The sequence below is a fragment of the Myzus persicae genome, unplaced genomic scaffold (genome assembly GCF_001856785.1).
Source record: "Myzus persicae strain clone G006 unplaced genomic scaffold, MPER_G0061.0, whole genome shotgun sequence".
NCBI classification, from domain to species: domain Eukaryota; kingdom Metazoa; phylum Arthropoda; class Insecta; order Hemiptera; family Aphididae; genus Myzus; species Myzus persicae.
The window spans coordinates 449,003-466,854 of NW_019100593.1; the positions used below are offsets into that span (position 1 = coordinate 449,003).

Below are 17,852 nucleotides of genomic sequence, written 5' to 3' on the forward strand. Positions count from 1 at the left end.
ACAACTGTTCGACCTCTGGGGTAGTTTAATATTCGATTGTGCGCGCGTGTGTGTGTTTGGAGTTTAAGATAACACAACGTATAGATTGCGTCCAGATAATGTGACCGGATCAATGAGAGGATAGACACTATATACCAATACCAATATACATATATATATATATTATGTGTACGTAAACACTACCACCGCAGTTGTGGTACCTATACGGTTATACCTACCTGTAAATGGTTATATATACATATTTTTTTTTTATTGAGAAACGTTCCGCAGTTCCGAGAGTAATTTACGAGCAACCCTGTTGTACACGGCGTCGTCATATTATATTATATATAAATAATATACACACACGACTATAAAATAAAATAAAAGACAAACAAACAAAAACTATATAAATTTTATATAATATACTTAAGCCTGCCCGTGTAAAATGTTAAAATGTTTGGCGCCAGACATATATGTACACGCGCACTATAATAATAATATGACGGCGACGGCGACGATGATGCGCTCCGCAACCATTTGTCCCACCGAAAAACCGAAGATAAAAATATGTTTCTCGCGTTAAAGAATATTTTTATTGTTTTTAAGGTTTTTTTTATTATTTCGTTTTATTTTTATTTAACGTCATTTTTATAGGCGAGGCAAACACCAACACTCTCGCGCGCGCTCGCGTACACACACATACACATACACACACTAACATCACTTCCTGTTAAAGGCATGACGATAAATTATTTATACTAATTTGATGGGTTTCTAAATTATTGTTCCGTACGTCAACACATACCCCGCGCTGCAACGCTCTGCGCTGCGTTACTACCGCTGCAGACGTTGAATTCGATGTTAAATTAATACTTAACACGCGTTATAATCGGGGCCAGGTTGTGTGTAAATTTGCATGTTTTGCTTTTTTTTTGTCAATCAGTTTAAAAAGTAGCAATGTAATCTATTTGAATTTGAGTGGAATGAGATGCGGATGAGCAAAACTTGATTTTGCATATTTCAACGTTTTTTGGAAATAAAAATGCATAGAAATATGACTTTAAAAAAATTTGATATTCCGCTGTACAACACAATAATATATTAACTGACTTAAAGTTTCTTTATATTTATCGATTGTTTTTAAATTTATTTTTACCTATATTTTATTGTATCGGTCACCTCTTGGTTAATTGTTAATTGATAGTTTATTATTCATTGAATAATTGACTCACCAAAACGCTATAAACAAGATAAAGTTTGCAGTTGGTACCACAACGATAGCCCAAAGCTGTAGTAGTATGTAATTATTTCAGGCATAGTGTGACGGTTTATAGTTTTGTGTGACCGAGAGTGTTAGTTGTACAATTGATTTTTTCGTTCATACCTTTATTTAGATGAGTGAAGTGCTGAATGAAATACAATGTGCATTGTAAAACAATGATTAGGTAATAGAATGCAATAATACAATACAGACTACGGTTCAATATATTTTATCTCTACTATAATTTATAATATCATCTAATTTATTATTTAATAATATACAAATAATTGTTTAATACATTTTGATCATATATTTATAAACTTGTTTTAACTTAATTTAGATGAATATTTTGCACGTTTTTACTTTTTAGTGCATATCTTAATGGCAATTTCATAGATATTTTATACGTTCTTAAAGCAAATAATTCTGATTCCTAATTATACCTAATGCATATTTGATTCAAATCACTGCTTTTTTTTTATTTAATTAATTTACACATCTGTTCTCGAATTTTAATAATAATAATTAATAATCCTATTTTCTTTAGGGTATTTTTTTTTCTTTGAAAATTTGTTGTAAACAAATATATTCATTAGCAGATTATGACAGCAGCTAATCTAAGTTTAAATCAGTTTCCAAGAGCAGAGACTTTTTCTTGAACTTAAGGGCCCATGTCTGATTTTTATGCTATGCGATGTCTACATACCTCGTCTCGGTGCAGTAGTGGCGTCGTCCTCTTACAATATTATTATGATATAATTTACTATGTATCATTACTGACCGCACACGAGTCGAAAGGACAACGGAGTGTGACGCGTCATATTTTATATAAAAAACATCTTCTTAATTTTATTAATCAACAAAAATACCTGTTACATAAATTATAGTGTACTACTCCCGCGTTTCTACTAAAAAACTCGATATTTTTTATCAATGCGGGTATTGTCGAATATTATAATTATAACATAAAATACATGATGGTTCAACAATTTTTTCTACGGTATCGTTGAGCACGTACTCGACAAATAACCGAAATGTCACTAAAAATTACTTTTAATCACGTTCGGCGTGTCAACCTGCACGGATCCAATCGATACGGAAAAACCATCGTAATGGATCACTATAATATATATAATATATACTTTCAGAACCACTGCCAATTAGTTTAATGAAAGATTAAACTGTTTGATTAAAATCGAGTATTTTGTACGATGTTTTCCAAAGTATTTATACCTAATATAGAGCAGCTCGCAATCCACAGCTATAATGTAGCTCTTGATGTAGGAGGATCGAGGGGCTAAAACTTTCGATAAACCCTCGTTACCTGTTCGGCGATTTGGCAGAGAACGAATTCCGGTCAACGAGCTTTTCTCTATAGAAAATATAAATATTATAATATTTGTTGTTATAGGTACTCTGTTCGTGTTGTGGCGTGGATTTCGTACAATCGTCTATCGGGACGACGTTATGACGATTCGAAAGCGATGATTTGATTCTGTATAACTTGTATATTATCTGCAATTATTTTATTGTATCTAACCTATCTATTATTTTATATAATATACACGCATAGGCGTACCTATGGTTAATAATGATAATAATAATAATAATAATAATATAATATGTTTTCTGCATGTACGCGAAGAGTTCAACTGCATTATTATATCAAACGTACCTACACAACACATACATCCCCACCCCCACCCTGCCATGAATCATGATACACGCTTCGTACGAGCGCGCGCGCGGTAAGTAAATGTGTCTCTCCCACGGTTGTAGTATAATAATTTTTTCTTTTAATCCAAAGTTATCCTTTTGTTGTAATTATCTTTAGCTCGAATAAATACTCTATAGGTATATATGTTTGTGTGTGCATATATATATTATATTATATGTACGTATAGTACACACACACACATATATTTATACACTTCGAATAGCAACAACTATCAATAATTTATTATAATTGCCTTGAGAACCACTGTCGTTCAGGTCTAGACGATAAATCTATGTAGTATGGGTTCGTCTTGTTTTTATTATGTCCGCGCGCGCGTTTGCGCTGTCGCTTATATATGTGTATGTGTGTGCGTGTGTGTGTGTGCGCGCGCGCATGTGTGTGTAATGTATATATGATGAGCGTGCGTGCGTGTGTGTATATGTGACAAAGAGAGTTTCAGGTTTTTAATTAAGAGTGTATATAAAATAATGTCGCGCGTACATTTCTTTGATGGGTATTGTTGTATTTAGATAAAATAAGATGATAATGAAATACACGTATGTGTGTGTGTGTGTGTGTGTGTGTATAATATAAATACGAGTTTAAATTATTAAAAAAGAAACAAGAACCAATAAATACAATTTTTTAATACCGATTTAAAGTTATTAACTGATTGTTTTCAATAGATAAAATAGTCTCATTCGTCGTTTCCTTTTCGGTCGTTTTTTTCTACCACAACAGCCGGCGGCTGGTTGAGTGGCACTACGTTTTAGCCACGTACAATAACAATATTTTACACTGTATGCGCTTATAAATATAATAATAAATCATACCACAACGTATAGTGTCATGTGCATATCACTTGTGGTATATTAGCTGTTCAAAAACACTGTTTGGCACCTACGCGGTAGTCGTTCGTGTACCACGTACCAACTGTTTGGATGGTGTCACGAGGTGTCCATACTTAGTGCTTTACACGTGACACGTCTATAGATAGGCAGGTACAATATTAAATTATAATATACAATGTATAACCATAAATTCGATAGAGATCCGTTGACGAATTGGTGGTAAAGCGAAAACCGCGAGCCGCTTTGATTGAGAAGGTGATGGGAGGCTTGAGGGGAGGGGGATGTAATTCTTGAGAGTTGGAATTCATAATATTTGTTTGAATCTCAATTTTTTTTTGGTATAGTTTTCATAATATGACAAAAATATAATTCGTCAATTTTTTATCGTCGTGGTATAGTTGGAACCGTATCGGCCATCGCGGCGACCGGTTTTCGCCGACAAGTAGGTACGCCTAGAGGCTGTAATATATATATGACAGGTACATACCACAGATAACCCTCGTGGTACAGTGTAAAAACATATATATATATTTTTAGTATTATATGGTTACACAACAAAAATACATCTTCCGACGGAGATGTCAACTTATTATATTACTAGGTGACGCGGGTTTCGGGTTTGGGCCGCTTATTATTATGCAAAATAATATTTTTTCTTCTATTAGAATCCATCTAGGCAAGTTCGATGCATTGTTTGATTAAAAAATGTCTTACTTCAGTTTTATTGTGTAAAATAAATTAAGTCGTTCCCCGCTATATTAATATGAAACAACGATCAAAATTATCAGTATTAACTATTAAAATATGACTAAACATTATTTTTTTCACGAAAAACTACGTTTATCGAAACAATTTTCTGAGTGCGCTTGTATCTATTTCATAAAATAATCTCTATATTCTAATAATATTGTATCGTTTGTACTAGATTACAGGTGCGTTCTTGTGTGGGGTAGAGGTGATGGGGGTGGTCGTCGTCATTCAAAAAAAAAATAATTCTGATGAACGTACCTTATACTAACAAGATTTGAATAAGTAATTATTTTTTGAAAAAATTAGTTAAATAATAATATGTAGGTACAACGCCTCATGAGCGTCTTCATTGTATCAAGTTTTCAAATCACACTATCTGCCGTTGTATGTCTATATATAAAGATCATTTCGAAATAAAACTCAATATAAAAATTATTATAATTTACTACTTGCAATATAGTTGAGAAGTATTATAAGATAGCCATTATTAATTCTACATACAACTATAGGTACTTTTAATTATTTACATTATGCGTTTAATTGTATTGAACCACCCGGTAAAACATGCAATGTGGTAACGGTTGCGTGGGTGGGAGGGGTAGGTGCACTGTAACATCGGGTATTTTGCGGCCGCCCGACTGCGACGAAAATTGCCTTTCGCGGTTTATTCAAATCGAGAGCGTGTTTCGCGTTGCCGATTTTTCCATTTCATGCAGACTCGCGGCCTATCGATGTTGCAAATCGTGACTTGAAGATTAAAAATCGTGCTGAAAATATGCTTGTCAATCGTTCGTCGTCGATATAATAATAATAATGTAATATTGATAACGATTATAATATAGGTACGTGGATAGCGTGCACCAAGTCGGCGTGTCGTGTGTGTGTGTAGGAGAGGTGCCCCGCAGACGAACAACTCGCGCGCGCGTGTTCAAAACAATTTCGCACGTATCAATTTACCACGAGCGCGCACACACAAATACTATCGAACTTAAACACTCGAAAACCGCAACGAGAGAGTGTTGTAATTCCGGACGATTACGTGTGTATTGCCGCGAAAAAACGGCACGACGAAGCGTATATTGTAACGTATATCGTACGCCTATATTATACCTATAATCCTAGTACCTAACCCATACGGCCATACCTATCGTTCGATAATACTGAATTGACATCGATAACGAGGTTTTTTTACACATTTTATAATATTATGTACCCAGTTTTATATATTTTTTCTTTTCGAAAATTGGAAAATGACTAATGGCGCTTCGACGGACTCAATTGTTGTATGCGCCACTACATTATGGTTATGTAATATCAGTCGGTCCGTATATCGTATATCGTTCCAAAACGCTGTTTACTTGTCAATGGCATAAAATATGATCATCCCGGCGACGACGACGGCGTCTGTGTCAGATGTTATACTTTGCCCAGAATCATTTACGGTGTTTCGTCCCCGTTCAAATATCCCAGAGTTGTATTTCGTGTACGCCGACGACGAAATAATATTGTCGCTTGGGACCACGTCGCAGGCGTTTGATGTAATATCATTGTGTTATAGTTCTGACGTTGACGTTTCGTATGCATTTCCGTAGTGTATATATTGATAGATTGACAGCCCGATATTATTGTCGGTTCGTGATTATTTATGGTCTTCCAAACAGTTTTTCATTTCTGCTCTGTTTTGATTTCGATAAATTCTTGTGGAGAGAAAAAAAACTACGAAATTGGTGGTACGACTACAGTAGGTATACGGCGTATACACATGTATATATAGTTATTACAGTATATACGTATAGGCACTCGAAATACAATACTCAAGTACCTATACATCGTACTCTAACCACCCTACTACATCATATGACATATATTATTATACTTATGATCCTCGTATTATATTATCATTATTGTTATTATTATTATTATTATTATTATTATTATTATTAATATCATATTATTATATACACCGACATGGTTTTCATGCAAACAAATCAATCACAATAGTTTTCGGCCGGGGACATAATATTACCCGCGATTGTTGTATAATATAATACATATATAAATATTATAGTAAACATATGTATTATTATTATTATGTCCTCTCTGCATCACCCCCTTTCACTCACTCTCTCTCTCTCGCTCTCTTACATCTTCCATGCGTGTACACACACAATGTAAACACATTATCGGGAGGATCGTTCGCGATTATTGAAAAAAAAAAAAAAACTCGTCTTTCTTTTATTATTAGACGGATGTCGTCTTCGTCATAGTCGTCGTCTCCTCTCCCCGAGCGGTTCGCAGACGTGACCCCAAGGGGACCATCGGATCGGGGCTGCAATGTCAACATTATTGCACACCAGTGTCAATAATGCGTGTACGGTCATCAAATCCGATGCCGCGTGACGTTTCTATTGAAATAAAAACTCTTCGCTCCCGTTATATACACGCACAAAAAGGACAGACGACAGTAGTTTTCAGCCCCTTGTTGTGTGCTCGCTGCGGACGTGTACGTATACGCGCATATGCGTGTATATTATACATATATAGTAAAAAAAGAGAAAAGAAAAAAGAGATTTGAAATCGGAGACGGGGCGAGGACACGCAGGCTATTGATATTATATTATATTATTATTGTGTCGGCATGTTTTTCCGATTCGACAAATTTCTCGTGTATAAATACTGCGCATTTTTTTCCCCCCGTTTCGCCGCCTCTACTGCCCTTCTATCATCTGTCGTATCTGCGTCCCCTTATTATTATTACTATTATTGTGCAGTGTCGTCGTCGTCGCTGCTACGACCAGTGTTTTCTGTGGTGAATTCTTTTGTACATTCTCGTTGTAAGTACGCTATTCCAAACGTTTTCTTCTCCGTATATTAAAAAAAAAATACATACACACCAATATTAATAAAACAAAAGTAATACTTATGTGTTATTACGGTGAGAAAAAATAATAGCTGGATAGGTTTTTACTCGAGTAAAAAACTTAATGACTTCTAAACTGTGAAAACGATGACAGAATGAACCGTATGTATAAGAAAAGATAAATGTTAATGAACTCCTCAATGTTATTACAAATGTCCTGATGCTAAATATAAACGAATTATTATCGAGTTAAAATTAAAAACCTCACAGGTTTTAGGCATAAATGTTATATTTACATTTCTCATATTTGTCTATAATAAAATGAAGAAAATAATTAGTGTTTATGTTAGTTTAATTATTATTATCAACTACTTATCATCGTATAATCGTATAGATTAATGTAGAATATAGATTATTGAAAAATTAAAAACTTAACTAATTATTTCTATTAAAAATAATGAAAAACAAATTTCGCACGCATATCTCTTACAATTTGTCTATGTACAATTCCAAATTAATCAAAAATCAGTTTTCATTTTTTATTGTTGGTTTTACCTAAATTTAATGTGGTAATCACTCCTATTGCAACAGTTGGTATTATTTATTAATTATTATATTCTTCTGATTTTGGACCTCGTGATTGGCTTTTGTACTGTAACATATAAAAGATTGTTTTTGTATTACGATAATAGTAGATTTTTAGTTCTTGGACCGAGAGGGGAAGGGGCACTTGATAAAATCCTGTTTGCGCCACTGATTTGCGACTGATATTTGGTCGCGGTCCGGTAAGTGTTTTCGCGAAACAAAGTGCATTTTAATGTTGCACGCATGCGTGTTTACGTCGTACTCGAATAAAAATTATAAATCATAAGCGCAATAATATCGGGTATGGTGTACAGGTATATGTGGTAATTGGATCAAGGTGTATATAGCAACACTATCGTTGACGGTATATTATTACGGAAAATAAAAGGGGGAAAAACCAACACACACATTCAATTCTTCCGTCGCGATGTTATAATATTGCTTTACTGAGCTTCCGATTGGGGGTGGAAAATAAAATTATTTAATTAAAAAATGTACGTACGTCATGTTATAATAATGTGTGGACATATCAATATTTTGATGTATTGGGTTGCACCGTGTGAATGGTAAAAATAAGGCTTCACCGTCCACTATGGGTTGATAATTGATGTACACATTATATAAATATACATATATATAAAATGTGTATATTGCATACGTATAATAATGTATATTATGTTTATACACACACACACGGGCACGAGGACATATCTATGTATATTTTTTTTTTTTTATAAACGGGTCAACAAGAAATGCGATACTAATTTGAAAACAAAGAGGGGAAAATTTGGAAACCCTACGAGTGTATAACGTATACATACCGTATAATATGTAATAATAATTATTATTAAACATCGTATTTCTGTGTCGGAATATAATAATATTGATACTTATAATACGTTATTATACCTAATATTGTTATTGTAATGTACATTTTCATGGTCGATACGACCCCCGATTCCGTCACGACAGTTACACAATACGATAATATATGTTTCATAAGCTGATGACGATTCGAGCGTTGGACAAGGGTTGTGGGGATTGTGTGGTGGCTATCGCCCTCGTCTAAAGTTAAAAATATTTTGGCTTCACCGAGTATTCCACTGCAGACTGTCTATTAAATGCAATGTCGAATTTATCAAAATACGATTTGACATTATGAGCGGAGGAGGGAGTAGGTGATGTTGTTTTGTTTTTTGGTAACACGTTTTTATTTACTCGTCGGTTTTCAACGAAAATCGTGAAGCTTATATAAAAATAAAAACCTGTGAAGTAATGTACTTCGAGCAAACACTCGTCTCGTTTTGAACAAAATCATTACAGGGTAAAAGAATCGTTTCCGAACGTTATATATGTACTTATGTATATTGTATATTTATATATGTATAGAACGGGTTCAAACGTTATACATTTTTTGCCCGTCATCGGTAGTTGGGTTCATAATATTGTGTTAGATTATTAATATTACAATATCGTCCGCGACATTATTACAGTTTCGTGTTTGAGTTTAAACGGAACAAATCGTCCCCGCCACCTCCACCGTCACAACCCCACAGTCTGACGGATTCCGTTCCGTGCCTGTTCGACGACTTCACTCGCCCCGCAGGTCTGATGATAAAAACATATTATTATTATAATATCACACAGCTTTAACTTCGGTACGGTTACTATAATATATTATATTATTATAACACAAACGCTGCATGCGTCCTGTACGCAGTTCATTTTATAACACAAAAACCAAAAACTGAAGTTTACCCTTCAACAAGTACGCACACACACACACACACACAAGTCATATACATTACTTTGTTTTGGTTATTTATAAACGCGCGTTGGGAGAGCGAGAGCAGGGTACGCACACACTTATATATATATATATATATATATGTATATTTGTAACTCTCCACTGCAGTTCCACTACCCACCCCTCGCCCGGAACGCCTGGAGAATTTCAATTTAACAAATATACAGTATACGCACACACGCGCATACATATACACATATATATGTATATTATTAATAATAACAGTAGTAAAAGCCACGCGCGCAGATGAAAGACGTCAATGTTAATGGTTAGCGGGACGTAAATGATGAGCTGGTAGGATTTCTGTCTATTTTTGGAAATATATTCCAAAAAGACGGAAACCCTGCAGCAGCAGTGAAATTGGGGGAGAAAAAAACATTGAAATTAACAACACAAAACGAGAGGGTCGTCGTCGTCGTCGTCGTCGGTGACTGTGACACTTACCGTCAAGTGGGTTCGTGTCAAATGGGCTAGGGAAAATAATAGCGCTCTCGGGCCGCCCCGTCGTTCTGCAGATTTTTCGTAGCACGTGCCGCCGCTACCGTTGCGTTGTAACTCGTAACTCGACGCGTATTTATTCATTATTTTTTTTTTTTGGTTTTCTGTTTCACACTCTCGTTTTGATAATTCATCAACGCATATTACAATTACACAGGTGGCGTTAAAAAAGTAGTTACAATTATTATTACTTGAAACATCGGTAATATGATGGTTTTAAAAACCAATATAGCCTAGAGGTATTTGAATTTAATCGAATGTCTCATTTTAGTTACCCTTGTGATAAATTTTAATTACTCGAATATAAATCACATAATCTGATCATATTTCACTAATTTCGGACCGTTCATTAATATTTAATTGCAATTTGTAAAATACCCACCATTCGTGTACCACTGTACAATACTACACTAATACTAAACTGAACTTACCTCGCATCATCGCGTTAGTAGGATTTATGTATTCAAGGCAAATTTCACGATTTCATTTCGCGTGCGATTGGCGTGGGTTTTTCGTTCGACAGACGGCGGTGGACGGGGCCGCTCGGGACAACATCAGCTATATATATAATATATATATTATGGGCGGATTCTCTAGCGAATACTATTGATATATATAGAGGCGGCTAACAACTGTACAACGATTCAATATGATTTACCCAATTTAACTATAATAGGAGTTTGGGGAGACGGCTGTTCTATAGATCCCCCGAAGGGTGCTGCCTTTAACTCGAGGTGCCACCTGTAACACCTGTACGCGGAATATCGTTTTCTCATAAGTCCATACATCCACATATGTATATATATATATATAGGGACGTCGCACACGTCCGAGTTTAATGTATACATTTAATATATTATTATATAATGAGACACCGGGGAATAAGAAATAGATATATAATATATATATGCACACTCACACTCAATAGCGCGAGCGCGCGAACCGGTCTCCGCGAGAGACGACTGCGTCTCTCCCGCTCTCGTCGGACACGAGCACTACGCTAGTGTGATGTATATAAGAGGCACGTCCAACACAGTGTTCTTATTTGGATATCTTTGGATCTTTTTACGGGCGCGAGCTCGAAAATGCACGACTCGACTACCTATACACGTATACATAATAATATGTTACAGAAACAAAAGTCGACGGCACGAGGAGGTAATTTATACGTTTTCTATATCGCGAACGCCTATATATGTTTTAAATGCGTTGCAGGGTTTTGAAATTGATAATGCTTAAAAATAATATAAAAAACCGCATGAGATGAGAGCACTGCTGCAGAAGCAGAAGAACGTATGGGATTTGTTTTTTGTTTTTTAATCAGTGCGGTCTCGGTGGTGCTTCTCTCCTCGCAAAACCGTACAACAAAATAATAATAATGCAACAAAGATATCGCGTATTATAAAGTCGCAGTTATATGTAACGTGAACACCCCGCACTTCTTCCGCACACAAGCGGATGGAGGCATCTCACAAATAATAATATAATATATGTAGGTATACGATGTGAGAGCGCGAGCTAACGTTATATTAGTTCGCGGGACGACGCTGCATATAATAATAATAATAATAATAATATATTGTACGAAATCTAATTTTACATGCGTTTTACTCTCAACTCTTAATAATATACGCTCGTGCTCGTATGTATATGTGCAATGTACAATGTACATGTATATATGTGTGTATATTCTTTTAAAATATTTCTCTTTCCGGCACGAGGCAGATGTCAACTATGATATAATACAAACACACAACGGGTTCCAGATTTACAGGAATTCGTTCGTCCCATATATACGTCTATACGACACTATACGGCAGCTATCATCTCCCCCGCGACCGACTGCCGCGTGTTAAGGCAAAGCTGCAGTGCGGCGGCTTACGTCTCGTGGCGCGCGCGTACGATTCAACCCTAATATCGCTGCCACGGATCGTACGTCTATATATGTATAAGTATATGTGCGTGTATGTCGTATATAAATCTCCCCACGATTTTCGAGTCTTATAAATATGTCAAAATCTGCTGAATGTTTCCTGAAATATAAACCAAAAGAGGAGAAAATATAAATTTTACGGTTTACGGGTCTTTTTTTTTTTTTTTTTTTTTTTTCCCCCATTCAGATGTTTTTTTCTTCTCTTCTTTCCGTTGTCGTTGTGCGCGACTTTTTTTCTATCTTCCTTTCCGCCTCCACGAAATATATTATGCATTAATATATATACTATTAAGGATAATAAGGGTTAGGGGTGCGGTATGGAAATACAAAACCACCGTACGCCGAACCGCGTGTGTAACTCTGTGTGCCTTCAGCCGTCGTATTGAGAGGCAGACGGCGGACGCGGACAGAGTTGACAGAAGTGTTTATCGCATTTGATCGTCATCAGAGATTATTAAAAAAATAAAACAAAATATAAATTTACTACGCGCCAGTATCACTATGGGTATATTCAGAGTTCTCACAGGTCGGGAGGTTTTAACTCGATATACACGCGCAGTCCGGTTTCCCCTCCCCCGCCCCCGCTCAATGGTCCGTGGGTCGTTTAATAACCGCGGCGGCGTTTAAGTGAACGAGTAAAAAATAAAAATAAAAACATCGACAGTCGACAGGTACTTCCCGCGCGAAGGGTTTGTTTGTAGTGTGTGTGCGTCGTCGTCGATTTATAATTTCCCCGCCCGGCGACGACGGGTGTTATTATTGCATTCATCCATCCATCACGCGTTCGAGTCGTAGTGTCCCGCCGCCGAAAGGTTTTCAATTCGTTCGAAAATCCGTGCATAACAAATCAAATCGTCGAGTGTAAAATATGCGGGGCCGGCGACCATAGACGAAAAAACAAAAACGAAATAATATATACGTATATTCGTGCGTGGCGTCGGGGGATATAATATACAAGAAACAGAATAATAATATTAATGGTAAAAAAATATAAAAACGGGGTTAGCGCTCCCACCCCGGCGGCTTGTAGGAATAATTCGTGAGGTTAAACTCTTGCGTATCGGTTATTATTATTATTATTATTTTTATTATAGACGTACCTGCGTTGTCGTTATTATTATTATACACATTGCTCGCGACCCGAACACCGGCTGTTATATATATATATATATTATCATATAATAATATGCCTAACCGACCGATAGCTCCGTCGGTGTTAGTCATATTTATTGACGCATGGCTGGCCATCATCCGTCGCCGGCCGTCGTTTTTGTGCGTGTGTTGTGCGCGACGTCGACGAGAGACAGTGACTGACAAACTAGATCCTTCCGCGGGGGCGGGGGCGGCTGCGGCGGCGGATCTATTCATCCGAGACGCGGACGCTTTATGCTTTAATTCGAATACTTCCGGTCCGCGAGAGTACCGCCGCCGTCGTGCAACACCTCTGTAGATAATATAATATTATGTACATCACTCCTTATTTTCACAGACACACACCAAAACGCGCGATATACTATTTCCTACACAGATATATACCCGCTGTGGAGGTATTGTTTTTTTTCTTTTTTTTTTGACGTTATATTCTTCTTCGACTTATTATTATTTTTATTATTATTATTATTATTATTATATCGGAAAAACACAAAACTGTGACCGTAACCGAACGACAACGACGAGGACGACGACGGTAATTAATACGGGTATTTGTCCGCAGCTCTCGGTTTCGCATGGTAATGGGGGGGTACCTGGTATTACACGCACACACACCTGTGTTACATTGTAATATTAAAGGCGTAGATCGTCGCAGAATCCAATTAACAGAAAACGATTGTGGAAAGTCCTATAGCGTATACGCCGTTTAATATTATGCTCCATAATATTATATTATTATCATGATGTATACACACTCCGCGCTTACCGTATGCATACATTATTATTGTTCGTTATAATATTACACGCGTTTATCGTACAACTGCAGTAGATACATAATATTATGGGCCTCACGATTCTCGTTTAATATACACACCTCCAATAATAATAATAATAATAATAATAATATGTCTGCCTATGACACGAGCGTGTGCTCGGGTTGGCGTTTTGAATTTTTGTGCCGCCGTCATACGATTATATTTCATTATCGACGTCTAAATATCACACTTGTTTCGTTAGTCTCGATCGAGAGGGGCAGAGAATCTTCAACATTTTCTGGACATTAAAACGTTACACCAATATTACCATTTAAATCATTAAAAAAAATTGAATTACATAAATAATTATAGTTAAAAAACTGCGATTTTTTCAGTGTAGTATTTGTGTGTTTCTATTGAGTACAAATACGTGTCTTAAAGTAATTTTATACCTAAATATTTTGACGCTCTGTGGCTGCAGTGCACAAGACGAAGAATTATTGCCGAATGTGTCGACTAAATTAAACTTCGAGATGAATATAGTCCATACCACGTATCTGAGAGTTAAAAAAAAAAAATTAAATGTCGTCACATCATACTAAGATTTACCGTATATCGCCGTAAAGTTCTAGAATTCTATTTATATATAGGTATAGATTGTTATAGACGTATACTCTACAACTAGTGACACGAGTAATGATGGGAACGTATATCGTTATATATATTATAACCATTATGGAGCATATAGATCACGAAGATTATCGTCGGTAGTATAGGTATGCTGTACGTGTATAATATGCAGTACGGTTTTTTAAAATTTTTTTCGAGGGTTCTTGTCGTGTTTATATATGATGTATATCGATGAAAATTTTTCTCGGAATAAAAAACTCAAACGATCATTCGAAAAATGCGATTAAAAAACAAAATTAATAGATTTTAGTCTTTGGTGGTATGACGCGAACCAGTTTTTTCATTGTCATGTCATGTTACTGCCGCGACTCCGATGACAACGATGGCAAATATGCTTCTTCGAAAAATGTATACGTCAAATTACTGCTGCAGCATTGGTATAGGACATTGGCGCGTACCTACTCCTGGAACTCGTCGTCGTTACAGGAAACGTCTCATTATTTGACGTCGACCAACGTCGATTGACATTCCTGCGGTATTAATAAATTAGTTTTTTATTTTATACTATTTTTTTTTTTTTTACTATTTCTGTTTTAAAGAACTGCCTACATATTTTATGCGAAATATGAACTCAGTAACTGCTGCAGTGAGCCGCGTCGGTGAGAGAGGAGACTCGGCCGCCGCTGCTGCACCACCACTATTATTATATTATTATACAGACACCAACTACTATATACCAAACGACCGTTTTAATAGCAATCTCTCTCTCTCGCCGATAATGTGCTCGCTGTTTTTTCCCCATTATTTTTCTACTCGGATTTACGATTAGCGCTTATATTCAGTACAATAAAATTAACGAGGAATGATCAATGCGAATGGCGGCGGCGGTGACCATCGCGTACAATAATTTATAAGTATAGGTACAATAATTATAGCAGTAGTCAATAATAATAATATTATATTGAAACGCTCGCCGTAACGATAGTAACTACGACAGTCGTCCGTAACAATTGTAAATTGTGCGTCTTAATCGCGTACAAGAAACAAAAACAAAACAAACTGGCTTCATTTAGGTTGCGATTTTAATTATATTTTCACTGAAGAGTTTAATATTATTATTGTTTTGTGTGACGACGGGCGAACGGCGTCCGCCGGGCGGCTAGTGTGCACCGCCCAGACCGATGCGATAAAAAATTAAGGAATATTAATTAACTATAAAAACGTTTCACGTCAAAAAGCCGACTGCAATATATTCGATTTCAATGGTAGAATGTCGGAAGCAAAAAAAACCTGACGGTATTTTCTTCGTGATTTCGGATTATTTTTAACGTGGAATAATGATATTATATAATATGAAATCTTTTTTTTAATTATTACTAAGTGTACCACTCGCAATGTGCAAATCAAAAATCGACTCCACACACATATTATGCAATAACCACATAATATTATAAATTGACATATTATCACATGATTTGGTGTATCGCAAGGTAAATTATCGGCCCTATTTTACTCGTACCATTTTAGCCTGTCTTAATTGTATGCTAGCGCCAGCACAGCCAAAATTAAGGTTATTTATGCAACAAAATAAGCAAACATATGTTTTAAAGTCTGTATTGGTAGATAGTTTTAAAATTACATATTTTTTCGTGGGTGTGTTCCATATCAATACAAAACATGGGGCGTACCGATAATAGTTATATACATAATTGAATAGATGAAGACGTTTATGAGTAGAATAAAATTGAGTACTATAATTATGGTATTTACCTACATCAGCTTTTAGTACATTTATTTCTTATCACGTGTAAAAACAAGAATGAAGCACCTGCTGCCTCTGCCTCTATACCATACTTTTTGTGGACCCGTGGTGATTATAGGTTTTGCTCGTCTAAAAACATTTGGCAGCCCCTCTGTCTTAAAACTGAATTATTCCAATGCTGCACATTATAATTATTGTTGTAATTTTTCGCCGGCCCGTTAATGGGTCTACGTATATTATAATCGTATAACAATATAATAATGTTAAACGAGCCCGTAAAATAATTATTGTTATTGTTTACCGTCTGAATACAACGCTGCTCGACTTACGGCCGATAAGACTAGTGACTTTGGATGGAACGACACGGATAATTACGTTGTTTGACATCATACCGGCCGCGGACGGACGGTCGGCAGGCAGGCAGGCAGGCAGGCAGGCAGGCAGGCAGGGAGGCAGGGTAATCCCATTAAAAGTAATCCGTCGTAGGGTTTCTGTGTTTTCAAAGTTTTATCTACCGTGGAAACGACGCGCGCGCCCGGAGCAGTTTACGTGTATACATGTTGCCTAAATTAGCAACGATAATTGTATTGTACACGACGGGATATTTTAAGCGTTATATTTTATCTCGTCCGTGTATTATATTATATACAGTAGTCCGCTCTCTCCGCAGTGGGAACGAAGAAGGGGCAAAAAAAATCTAATGAAGGTTACTATAATACAGTAGGTACAATACGCTCACTCGTTTATGTATATATGCATTAAATATATATATATTACATAAGTCGTGTACAATTTTAATCATTGTGACATTATACAATTAATGCGCGTGCGAGATTGGTATTAATGACGTCTAGACTTTTACGGAAATTAAACGCGAGTCGAGCAGTGTTTAAATCATACAAAAGTTTTTATTTTTTTTTAATTAACCACACGTTTTTTATCTTCTCCTTTTTTCTCCTTTAGCAACACGCGACGGTCTCTACGGTATATCTACTATCGTGTATTGTCGTGCGTGGTTCGTTTACAGTTTTTTATTTTTAAATGTACCTATATTTTGTTCATCGCACACGTCGCGATCGTCAACAAAAGACTCCCCTAAATCGCCGAGCTTATACCATTGGCGCGATCGCTCCCCCCCCCCCCCAAAAAAAAACAACACAAAAAACAACCTCAAACCGTTCCTATACGTGATCGACCATTATAACTCGCGTACAAATGCAAATTGAGGCTAGGTGGTCTTTACAGTAATTATACGTGTGGTCTGTGCAAAGTCACGTCCATTTAGGCAATAGTTTCAGTCCCATCATGT

General features: G+C 36.2%; 1 protein-coding gene across 2 annotated transcripts in view; it reads left to right on the forward strand.

Annotated features, from left to right (window-relative positions):
• Window positions 1–17,852, forward strand: part of LOC111035605 (sal-like protein 3) — an 81,480-nt gene that overhangs the window by 44,791 nt on the left and 18,837 nt on the right. The gene's annotated exons all lie outside the window — the stretch shown is intronic.